The sequence below is a fragment of the Gymnoscopelus braueri genome (assembly GCF_963280865.1).
Source record: "Gymnoscopelus braueri genome assembly, chromosome: 2".
NCBI lineage: Eukaryota > Metazoa > Chordata > Actinopteri > Myctophiformes > Myctophidae > Gymnoscopelus > Gymnoscopelus braueri.
The window spans coordinates 39457303-39467259 of NC_137604.1; the positions used below are offsets into that span (position 1 = coordinate 39457303).

At 43.5% G+C, this 9957-nt stretch overlaps 1 protein-coding gene across 1 annotated transcript in view; it reads right to left on the reverse strand.

The window, feature by feature from the left end:
* Positions 1 to 273: 273 nt before the first annotated feature.
* Positions 274 to 9957, reverse strand: part of lef1 (lymphoid enhancer-binding factor 1) — a 62461-nt gene continuing 52777 nt past the window's right edge. The window contains exon 11 of the mRNA XM_080454120.1: positions 274 to 2003. The gene's annotated coding sequence lies outside the window, so the exon portion shown is untranslated. The remainder of the gene's footprint in view (positions 2004 to 9957) is intronic.

Genomic DNA, 9957 nt, shown 5'->3' on the forward strand with positions numbered 1-9957 from the left:
GCTGCTGGAGTTTTAATTGCTGGTCCATTTTCTGAAGCCTTTTGAAGTTCCCCTGGAGATTAAAACATGTTATATTCAATACATTTTACTTGCCCTGTAATTTTAAAGACTGCCAATAAGGGGGGCAATGCTACCCGGAACCCATTTTGAATAACGGAACTATATGTAAACAAATGACAACTACAATGGTACCTATAAGGATATCATGCAGTGAGTTCACCGCATTCTTGAGCTGGCGTTCCCCACCTCTGCAAAACAGAACCAACGATCAAATGAGCCAATGATGCCTTTTTATTTTTCTTTAAAAAAACAAAAAAACAATGTCGAAACAGTTCAAATATGACCACTTGGGAAGCAAAGTGCTATACCAAGATCAACAGTGACCAAAAATATAACAATGAATTAAAAATAAAACAGGATTCATCAAGTAATACTAAAAAATAGAGCATTAAAACCAATAAAATGTTACAGAGATGCTTGCATGGAATAAACGACATGGCTAAAGACCACACTAGTAGCTACCAGAGTTAAAAGACAAAAAGGTCCATCGCAATAAAATGAAAAGCCTGCCAAGTGCTGGGGTTAATATATATATCTGTTTCCTTTGTCATGTGTTTAGAACAATAAAATATAGGCCTCTGAGCTATCCACTCCTGCCTTTGTCCTAATGTTGCCTGCAAAAATACCAAGAAAATTGACATATCTTGACAGATTTTTTTTAAGTACACATACTGAGCATTATCTTACATGTGAGCAAGACTCGAGGTCACTATTTGTTACAAATAGTTATCAAAAGAAGCTTTAAATTTTTTGAATTTTTCTGCAAGACTCTTCGACAAGAAACATGGCTTTCCTGTGTCCAAAGCTTATTTTCATATATACCACTATATATAAAAAACAAAATATAAAAAAACAATAACGATCACTGAAAATATACACCGAGAAATCAAACAAGAATTCAAGATACAAAAAAAGCATTCAAATTTTTAAATTCAGTCAAAAAATAAGAAAAGCAAATCAAGAAATGTATCCTTTTTTGCGCCAACTGGTCAAGATTGGAAAAACAATAATAAGCGTCTTGTGGACGTTTGATTTTAGACAAGATGAAATCCCTCCATCTTCCTTAGTGCAGTCTTTGAAAAGAGGTGTTTGGTAGGGTTGAAACCCCAAAACATGGTCTCAAATCCAGTGAGAGAGTGTGAAAGGTAAGTGTGGCAATGGTGGGTGTAGAGGGTAGGGCAGAGAACGACCAAATGGACTGTACAAAAACAAAACAAAAGGAACCGAGGTGACAAAATAACTTACAATAACTTAGAGGAGTGGGGATGGGTATGGCTGTGGGTGGGTCGAGTGCTCAAGAGGTGAAGGCAGGAAGAGGGACGTTAAGAGTTGATTATCATTGTGTGCGCTTTTGTCAGAAAATTACTGAAACCGCTTTTCAGTGCAGTGCCTTTATAAAAGATTACGAGAATAGAAAGAAGTCAACTGATAGAAGAGGTGGTGTTGGGAGAGGGGCTGACAGACAGGGAGGCTGACAAATGGTTCAAATTCATGTTTGCAGTTAGGTGGGGTGGAGTGGGGGGGGGGGGGGGGCGGTGACCCAACCCACGAGCTGACGTGGGTTTGTTCAGTTGGTCAAAGATCGTCACTGTTCATTTTGACAAAAAGTAATCAATGATTGTCTTGTTTCAGTTCAGTGTCTCTAAAGCAGGTGCCATGAGAAAGGGATGTGTGTGTGTGGGGGGGGGGGGGGTGAGTCAAACACAGTGAGTGAGGCATTCTGGGAAGTGGGACCAGGGTGACAAAAGACGACGAGGGGCAGGGACGGAATTAGAGGGGCGGGTGTATCCTCTGAGAACTGGAGGGCATAGGATTGGGGTCGTTTGGGGTATTTTGAGGGTCTTCATGGAATAATGTTTAGCAGGCCTCCATCTCCAGCAGAGGACCCGTAGCTGCTGCCTTCGCTTTGCACGTGGTGGAGAAAGTGTTTCGCTTGCCTCCCGCTGCAGAGAGAGAGAGAGAGAGAGAAAGAGAGAGAGCGACAGGTCAGTTCAGTCTCACTCAGTTGGTATGAAACACTACATTTGTTTTTTGAAGGCAGTTATTTCGTTCAATTAGAATGAAATACAAAAAATATATTTAGTTTTTTTGCCCTATGAAAGAGACATGAAAACGAAGAAAGAAAGTGATGGTGCAAGTCTGGAGAAAAAATGCTTAAGTATTATATTTTTCTCCAACAAAAGGAAAAGATAGACAGAAAACAGACAGTTCAGTTGAACTGGATGAATAGAATGAAATACTAAAATATTCCCTTTCTGTTGCATGAAAGGAAAAGAGAAAAACTAAAACAAAGACAGTTCAGTCTTACACAACTCTCAGTGCAGAGCAACAGTGTGTTGATTACTCTGGTGCAAAAGGAAAGTCAGTGCGTTCACACGCACGCGCACACACACACGCCGCCACGCACGCACGCACAGCCCAAACCAGAGACGCATCCTAAAATGACTCTGTGGTCAATTTCTGTGCAAAGGAAATGATTCAACTCATTGAATGGAGGTCTTAATTGTGCGCGCATGCGTGCATGCGTGAGTTGGCCGCTGCTGCTGTTTAAGTGTCATACCACTGACCAGTCAGTGCTATTTCTTTTTTAATTGTCAGCTTGATGTATAAGACTCCAGAAGCAGCACGACCTGAAAATAGTCGTACAGATGAAACCGAAAAGAAACATTTTGGGAGACCACTCTACTAGGAGACCACTCTACTACTGTACTGCTCCACTGTTCTGGTCTTTGAAAGGCTACTGTGTTTTTTGTGCGGGTTTTGTAAAAGAAATACTAAACGTGCACACATAAAAAGACAAAAGCTAAAAATAACATACTGGCAAAAAAAAAATATGATCTGTGCGATCACTCCACTGTACTATTTTCTGGAGAGTTTTTCGGGTCATAGAATGGATCTGTGCTTTAGGGGTGGGGTGGTCTGCTGAAGGAGACTTGCGGTGGTGGTGGTGTTGGTGGGCTGGCTGGCTGGCTGGCTGGCTGTAGGAACAGGCCCTCTACAGTACAGAGGGTTATAGGGTTAGTGACAGGATGTGGGCTGGCCCGCCTTTGATGTCCTTTAACGTAGGGTTTGCTGTGACCCAGCTGGCAGTGGCTACGTTCCCCTATGCCCCCCCCCATCTCTCTGAGTCATACGTCTTATTCTCCCCCCGTTTTTCTCTTTATTCGTGCTTTCCCTCTTTCCCTTCCTGGTCTCCCTCTTTCTGCATACCCCCCCCCCCCCACACACACACACACACACACACACATCTGCGTCTCCACCCCTACATACTTGCTCTCTCTCATCTCTCTCGTCTGTCTCTCTCCCTCTCTTCCTCTTTCAAGGCAGTCATCCCATAGCTTCTGGTTTGACATTCAGGGCTTCCACTGCGGGTGGGCGATGGGAAACTCGGTGGAAAAAATAACCTCCTTGCCCTTTTTTTTTCTTCTTTTTTCTTAACACAGGCACGGGCCAAAGCAAAGTGAATAGAGCTGAACTGTACTGGGCTGACCTGGGCTGGTTACACCACCACAGTATTAGCTGCAGCCATATAGATCAAACATAGTTCAAAGTTACTGTCGCAAAAGATGTATTAACTTGTGTAATTTCATTTGTATGCATTATAAGAGTGAGGATCCCTGCACACTATCTAAAGCTAGCATGGTGGGCACTGAGAGTACAAGCACGAGCACCTAGCATAAATAAGTCCTTCTCACAGGTGACCCCGGTTCGATTCCGACCCGGGGCACTGCATATTATCCCCCCTCTCTCTCCCTGTGTTTCTGTTCACGGTCTATCTGAAATGAAGCATAAAATGGCAACAATAAATCTTAAAAAAAGATAAATAATAAAAGCTTGGATGGGAGGTTTCTTTATTATAATGGTCTTGTATCTGTATGAGACATAATACCCAAGTCTCATTGACTCCAACATTCAAAAGTGCAATCTGCAAAGCGAATGTTTTGACACAAGCGAGCACCTTGGGGTGTATACTCCTTTCAACGCATACATATCTGATATGCAAGAAGGCATCAAAACGTGTGATTACAATAGGCAGAGTGCACAGGAAGCATGCTGGACATTAAACAAACACATTAAGACAATGACTACGGAAGTGGGGAGAGCGAGTTGGAGAGTCCATCTGTTACACTAAAGCAGATTTACTGCACATGGGGATAAATGAGAACTTTCTTTTATGTATACAGTAACTACTTTTTCTTTCTTTCAAATGAACAGAAGTAAGTACAACACAAAGTAACAAACGGTTGGTCACCAATACATATAGCCACTATACAGGTGGAAATATAGTATACGTATGTTAGTAAATGAGAACTTTTATTGTAGCCTGTGAATACCTGAACTGAAATTCAGGGTCCCTTGTGAAAAAGAAAAGTAGCTCTTTAAACTAACAAGGAGATGGTTTGTAATAACCAAAATAGTGTTTTTTTTGCCTCTGGCAACAAGCAAAGGAGTTATTTCAGAATGGAGCCTCAAATGAAATTGCTGATCGCTGAAGTGATGGAAGCACGTACATGTACATATTGAGGGGGGGAGAGCAATGAAGAGAAAGTGAGGTTAGTGGTATTAGTCCTTTAGTTCTCCAGTGGTGAAAGCCAGACAGTTGAACTCTTGTCCTGCACCTACATACCTATGTATGTACACACAGAAACTATATGTTGCTATTGTATGTGCACAAGTGCACGCTCCAAGATGTACACAAGCAGCCATACACACAGTCAACTGTGTGTGCACATACTCACCAAAACACAGACACACACGCACATACATACCACCATCCAGACAGCTTTACCACATGTGGATAAAAGGGAGCAACAGCCACCTTTCCCAGAGAGAGCTGACCCCAGTCCAGTGCTGAGTGAGTGAGTGAGGGAAGGAAGGGAGAGAGAGAGAGAGAGAGCGAAAAGGGAGCCCCTGTCGCTTTTATTTACCTCCACCCCCTCCCTTCTTTTCATCCTAGGGTCTCAAAGCAGCCTGCACCACCAGAGCTGCACACATGAAAAGACTGGGCCCTTCCTGCCCGGGGTGCAGATTTTATATTATATTTAGACTTTAGGATTATATATATATATGTACATGTATATATATATATTTATATTTATATATATATATATATATATATATATATATATATATATATATATATTTATTTATCGTAAATCGATTAAAATCGATTCAAACTGGTGACAATTTAAATCGATTTAATAACAAATTTAGCGCGATCAAACAGCAGAGGTCGCGTAAAAAAAAGAGAAGAAAATACAGGATCTTTGTAAGAGAATTGATAAAAGAGTTTTTAACCTAGTATCGTGATTCGAATCGTATCGTGAGTAGAGTGAATCGTTACATGCCATACACACACACACACACACACACACACACACACACACACACACACACACACACACACACACACACACACACACACACACACACACACACACACACAACACTGTGTGTGTGTGTGCACAGGGGTGTGCGCTGGGAGGTGATGGTTGTGTTGCTGGTGGTAGAGGCCAGGGCTTCACAAGGTCCACCCGACACACAAACACAGGGATTCAGGAGCAAGTTGACCCCTTCTCTCCCCTCTCTCCCCTCTCCACAGCCCTACATTAGTCCTTCTCTCCCTTCTCCGCAGCCCTACATTAGTGCTGAGGAATGCCGGCTGGGCTCTTTTTTCTTTTCTTTTTTTTTTGTTGCAGGAAATGAAACGCTCCTCTGTTCCAGAGGTCCAGAGGAGGTTCAACTCCTGGCGCTCTTCCTCCGTCCCTCTCCCTCTCTCTCTCTCTCTCTCTCTCTCTCTCTCTCTCTGTCCTTCACTCTCTCCCTCCCTCCTTGGCTACGATCGACGGAGAGGGAGACAGGGGAAGGAAAAAAGGGAGAGAGCAGAGCGACGGGGTCTTTTGAAGTGTGGGAGGTTAAGATAACTGGCATGGTCCTTCACGTCTCAATCGCCCGCTTTCACCTCCCGGGGCCGAATCAAAGAGCCCGCAGCTGGGCCCCACCCACACCTCCTTCCTCCCCTCTTCCTCCTCCCCTCCTCATGCAGCCAGAGTTCTTGACGGAGAGGAGGGGGTTCTTTTGGTGCCATTTGAAAAGGAAAATACAGCCGACAAATTGGTCTAAAAATAAGCCAAGTGGAGAGAGAGGTGTCTCCAACACAGACTGGGAGAGAGAGAGAGAGTCAGAGGAGTGGAGTGAAGAGAAATTAAGAAATAAAACAGCACACTAGAAAGACTGTAAAAATGTGACCTTGACATCGCTGAATATAAAGACAATCTATACTAAGATCACTGCTTTCCTCTTATGTTCCGACCTGAGATCTCAGAGGGACAGCGTGGCCTCATGGTTAATCCCAGGCCCTGCACTGAACGCCTGCTACACACTCACTCACCTGAAAGTCTTTCTGGATAAGGGCAAATCAGGTGAATACAATAACAAACTAGAAAAAGTGCTCCTCGGAGCATAGGTCTCCGCCAGCTCAGGGAGGTTATTGTGGGCCAGCAGTGTTCGGAATTCGACAATCAGGATGGAATATGAAAAATTGGATGGATCCGTCTTGATCACATGGCTATAGAGATAAATGTGTACCGATTTGCGTGATGTTTGGACAAAATCTGTAAGAGTAATATAAAAAGTTTCATGACGATCGGGCGGATGGACACACGGACGGACAGGGGGCATAACATAGTCTCGGCCACGCCTTCGGCCTGACAGATAATATTTAAATATGTCTGAAAATATAGACGGTAGGGAAGCTGAGAGGGAAGCTGAGAGGGATGGCATAGAAGGAACACTTGTAACCCTGTAAATTAGTATTATTATCTCGAATGCCACCTCTGTACTTTTTGTCATCTTTCTACCATCTTTCCTCTTTCTCAAGTGCCCCTAATGGCTTTGAACTTTTCAAAGTAATCAGGAAAACCAGAGACAGACAGACGCTTTTTAAAATGTCCATATAACCACACCTATACAGTACTTGTCTCCTCTCTTCCTCATCTTTGCTCTTTCTGAATTGCCCTTTGATTACTTTGAACTTTTCATTGGTACAGATGGCGGGCAGTGCACTCACCCACCATTGTCCAAACATGCCAATGTTATATTTTTTTTATTGTGGGGAGGTTGCCTACCACCTATACCTAGAAACACCCCTGCGCATTTATTCTCTAAAGGCCAGTTCACACCAATGCAACTCCTTGAAACTCCTTGCAACATGCAACTACTTGCAACCATTATCCCCAATGGCAGTTCCAAGGAGTTGCATTAGTGTGGACGGTAGGGCATTCACGAATAGTGATTTTTAGCATTCGAATTATTCGACCTATAAGTATTCGAATATTCGATTAATCGATTTGATTATAAAAAAAAACAAAAAAACATATATATATATATATATTTTCATGGCATTGACGACTCGACTCAAGGAATGCGAGTTGATGTCACAGTCACACCAGAGCTCACAGCTGCGTGTCTGCTGTAGAAAGGCCACTGGAGAAAAAAATCACTATTTTTTTTTAATAGAATAATCGACTTTTATTACAGTGGTCGAATAGTGGTTTTGCTAGTCGAATATTCGAATATTCGATTATTCTGTTAATGCCCTAGTGGACGGCCTTAAAACTGATTTATTGCAAGGAGTTGCGACTAGTTGCATTGGTGCTGTTTGGCCTTAAAACTGTCCAGAATGCAAAACAAATTTACACAATATTATGTAATAGGGGGTCCCTGCTTCGTCTATGTATCACCAAAGGGATCCTATCTATCTATCTCTCTCTCTCTCTCTCTCTCTCTCTCTCTCTCTCTCTCTTTATATATATATATATATATATATATATATATATATATATATATATATATATATATATATAGAGCAGGGGTTCCCAAAGTTGGGGTCGCGGGAGACTGACGGTGGGGTCGCGAATTTATTTTGGGTAATAAAAAATAAAAAATAAATAAAAAAATCAACAGTATGGATGAAATACAATCTAAAAATGATTACAAATGGTACATTTTACCATTTTAATACATTACAAATGCGCACCGAACGTGCAAGTTTATGTGCATAAATGACCTCCAGGTTTAGGTGGGGTCGCGAGTCAATTTCCGCATTATTTTGGGGTCGCGGGCTGAAAAGTTTGGGAACCCATGGTATAGAGGGATGACAGCGGGGCAAGGCAGTGGCACGAGGTAATGAAAACAGAACCTGGAATTAAGTAATGTTGAAACAATCTGCTCAATTCTGAGCAGAATCTGATTATGCAATTAAAGAATGCATTACCATTGAATCCGATCTGCTTTCAATATTACTACGCATGTTCATTTATATGAGGCTATAATTACTGAAGGACAGTAATGACTCTTCTTCTCATCTTCTAACATTCAGCAAGTACATCAAGTTTTTCAGAATCTGACAGTTTAAGAAGTGTTAAAAAAAGCAGTGCTATTGAAAACTCACGTAACATGCCGCCTACCATAATTCTTTACATATATATGACAGCCCAAGAATGAGGTTACACTTGAGAAGACTGGCATGAGCCTGTTGTTATTATGGTCACTTGATTCTACATGCTGCTGCCTTCCTTGCGTGCGCAGTTTGGGGCATTTATAAACAGATCTTCAGTCGGAAAGAGTTCATTCGGATGACCGAAAATCTCTGCAATGTAAACATAGCCAATGTTGATTAAATTAATTTAACTAAATTGAACTTAATTTTATTTAACGAATTGATTTCATGTTTGCTCTCAGAGTTAAATAAACCTGAGGATTTTACTGTGAAGGAGCTGCCTGTCTGACTGGAGGGTGGCAGTGTGTCTGGTGGGTATCAAGCACAGAGAGAGACAGGAAAAATGTTTGAGCCTTGTGTCGAAAGGGGGAGAAGGGGAAGGCAAACCTCAGGCATGTGGCGGGGGGGGGGGGAGACCAGCATAGGACGAGTATAGCGGAGAGTCTGGGGGAGAAGAAGAGAAGGAGAGAGAAAGAGAGGCATAAGGGAGACTGAGGGGATGGAGGTGGGTGGTTGGAAGGAGGGGTTTGGAGGCGGGGGGCTCTGCCCACATCTGAGGCCTTGTCAGTGGGGGGGCCACAAGAAGCCAGCTGCAGTCTGGCCAACGCACTGCTGCCCCAGCACGCCCCTGCACAGAGCAGCGCTGCTACAGGCCAGGGGGTGGTGTGTGTGTGTGTGTGTGTGTGTGTGTGTGTGTGTGTGTGTGTGTGTGTGTGTGTGTGGAGGGAGGGAGGGAGGGGGGTGTTCAAAGAAGCCGCACAATGACTGCCTCCCTGCTTCAAAGAGACTCTGCCGACACGACGACTCACCAGCAGGATGGAAGGAGAGTGAGGCAAGAAGGTAAAGAGTGGGATAGTGTGTGTGTGTGTGTATGTGTGTGTGTGTGTGTGTGTGGGGGGGGGGGGGGGGGGGGGGGTATGGGGGTCAGGAAGAGGAAAGAGAGAGAGGAATGGGGTGAAGGAATGAATGGAAAGAGTAGAGGAGCGGGAATGGTGAAAAGGAGAAGAAGAGAGGAGGAAGACAGGAGAGTAGAAGAATGCAGAATGTGAGATATGGAAGGCGAAGAGAAGAGAGGAATGGACAGATGTGAAAGGTGTGAAAGAGAGGCAGGTGAAGAGAGGGAAAAACCTGCACTGGTTTCTGGTTTGATTCCCACTGCGGCCTGTGCCAGGGCAGGCAGTCCATCCAGCACTTGTATGCCCGGACGACATTTCCTTGAGCAACATACTGAACCTGCAACCTGTTCACACGCTGTAAAGCACGGTGCTCTGACTGGACGGGAGCTTCAGCTAGCAATGCTTAAAATGTGAAATGTGTGTGTGTGTGTGTGGGGGGGGGGGGGGGGGGGGAGAAACAGTTGGAGGTTTTGTCTCCAGATTTACTGACAGGAAACCAAC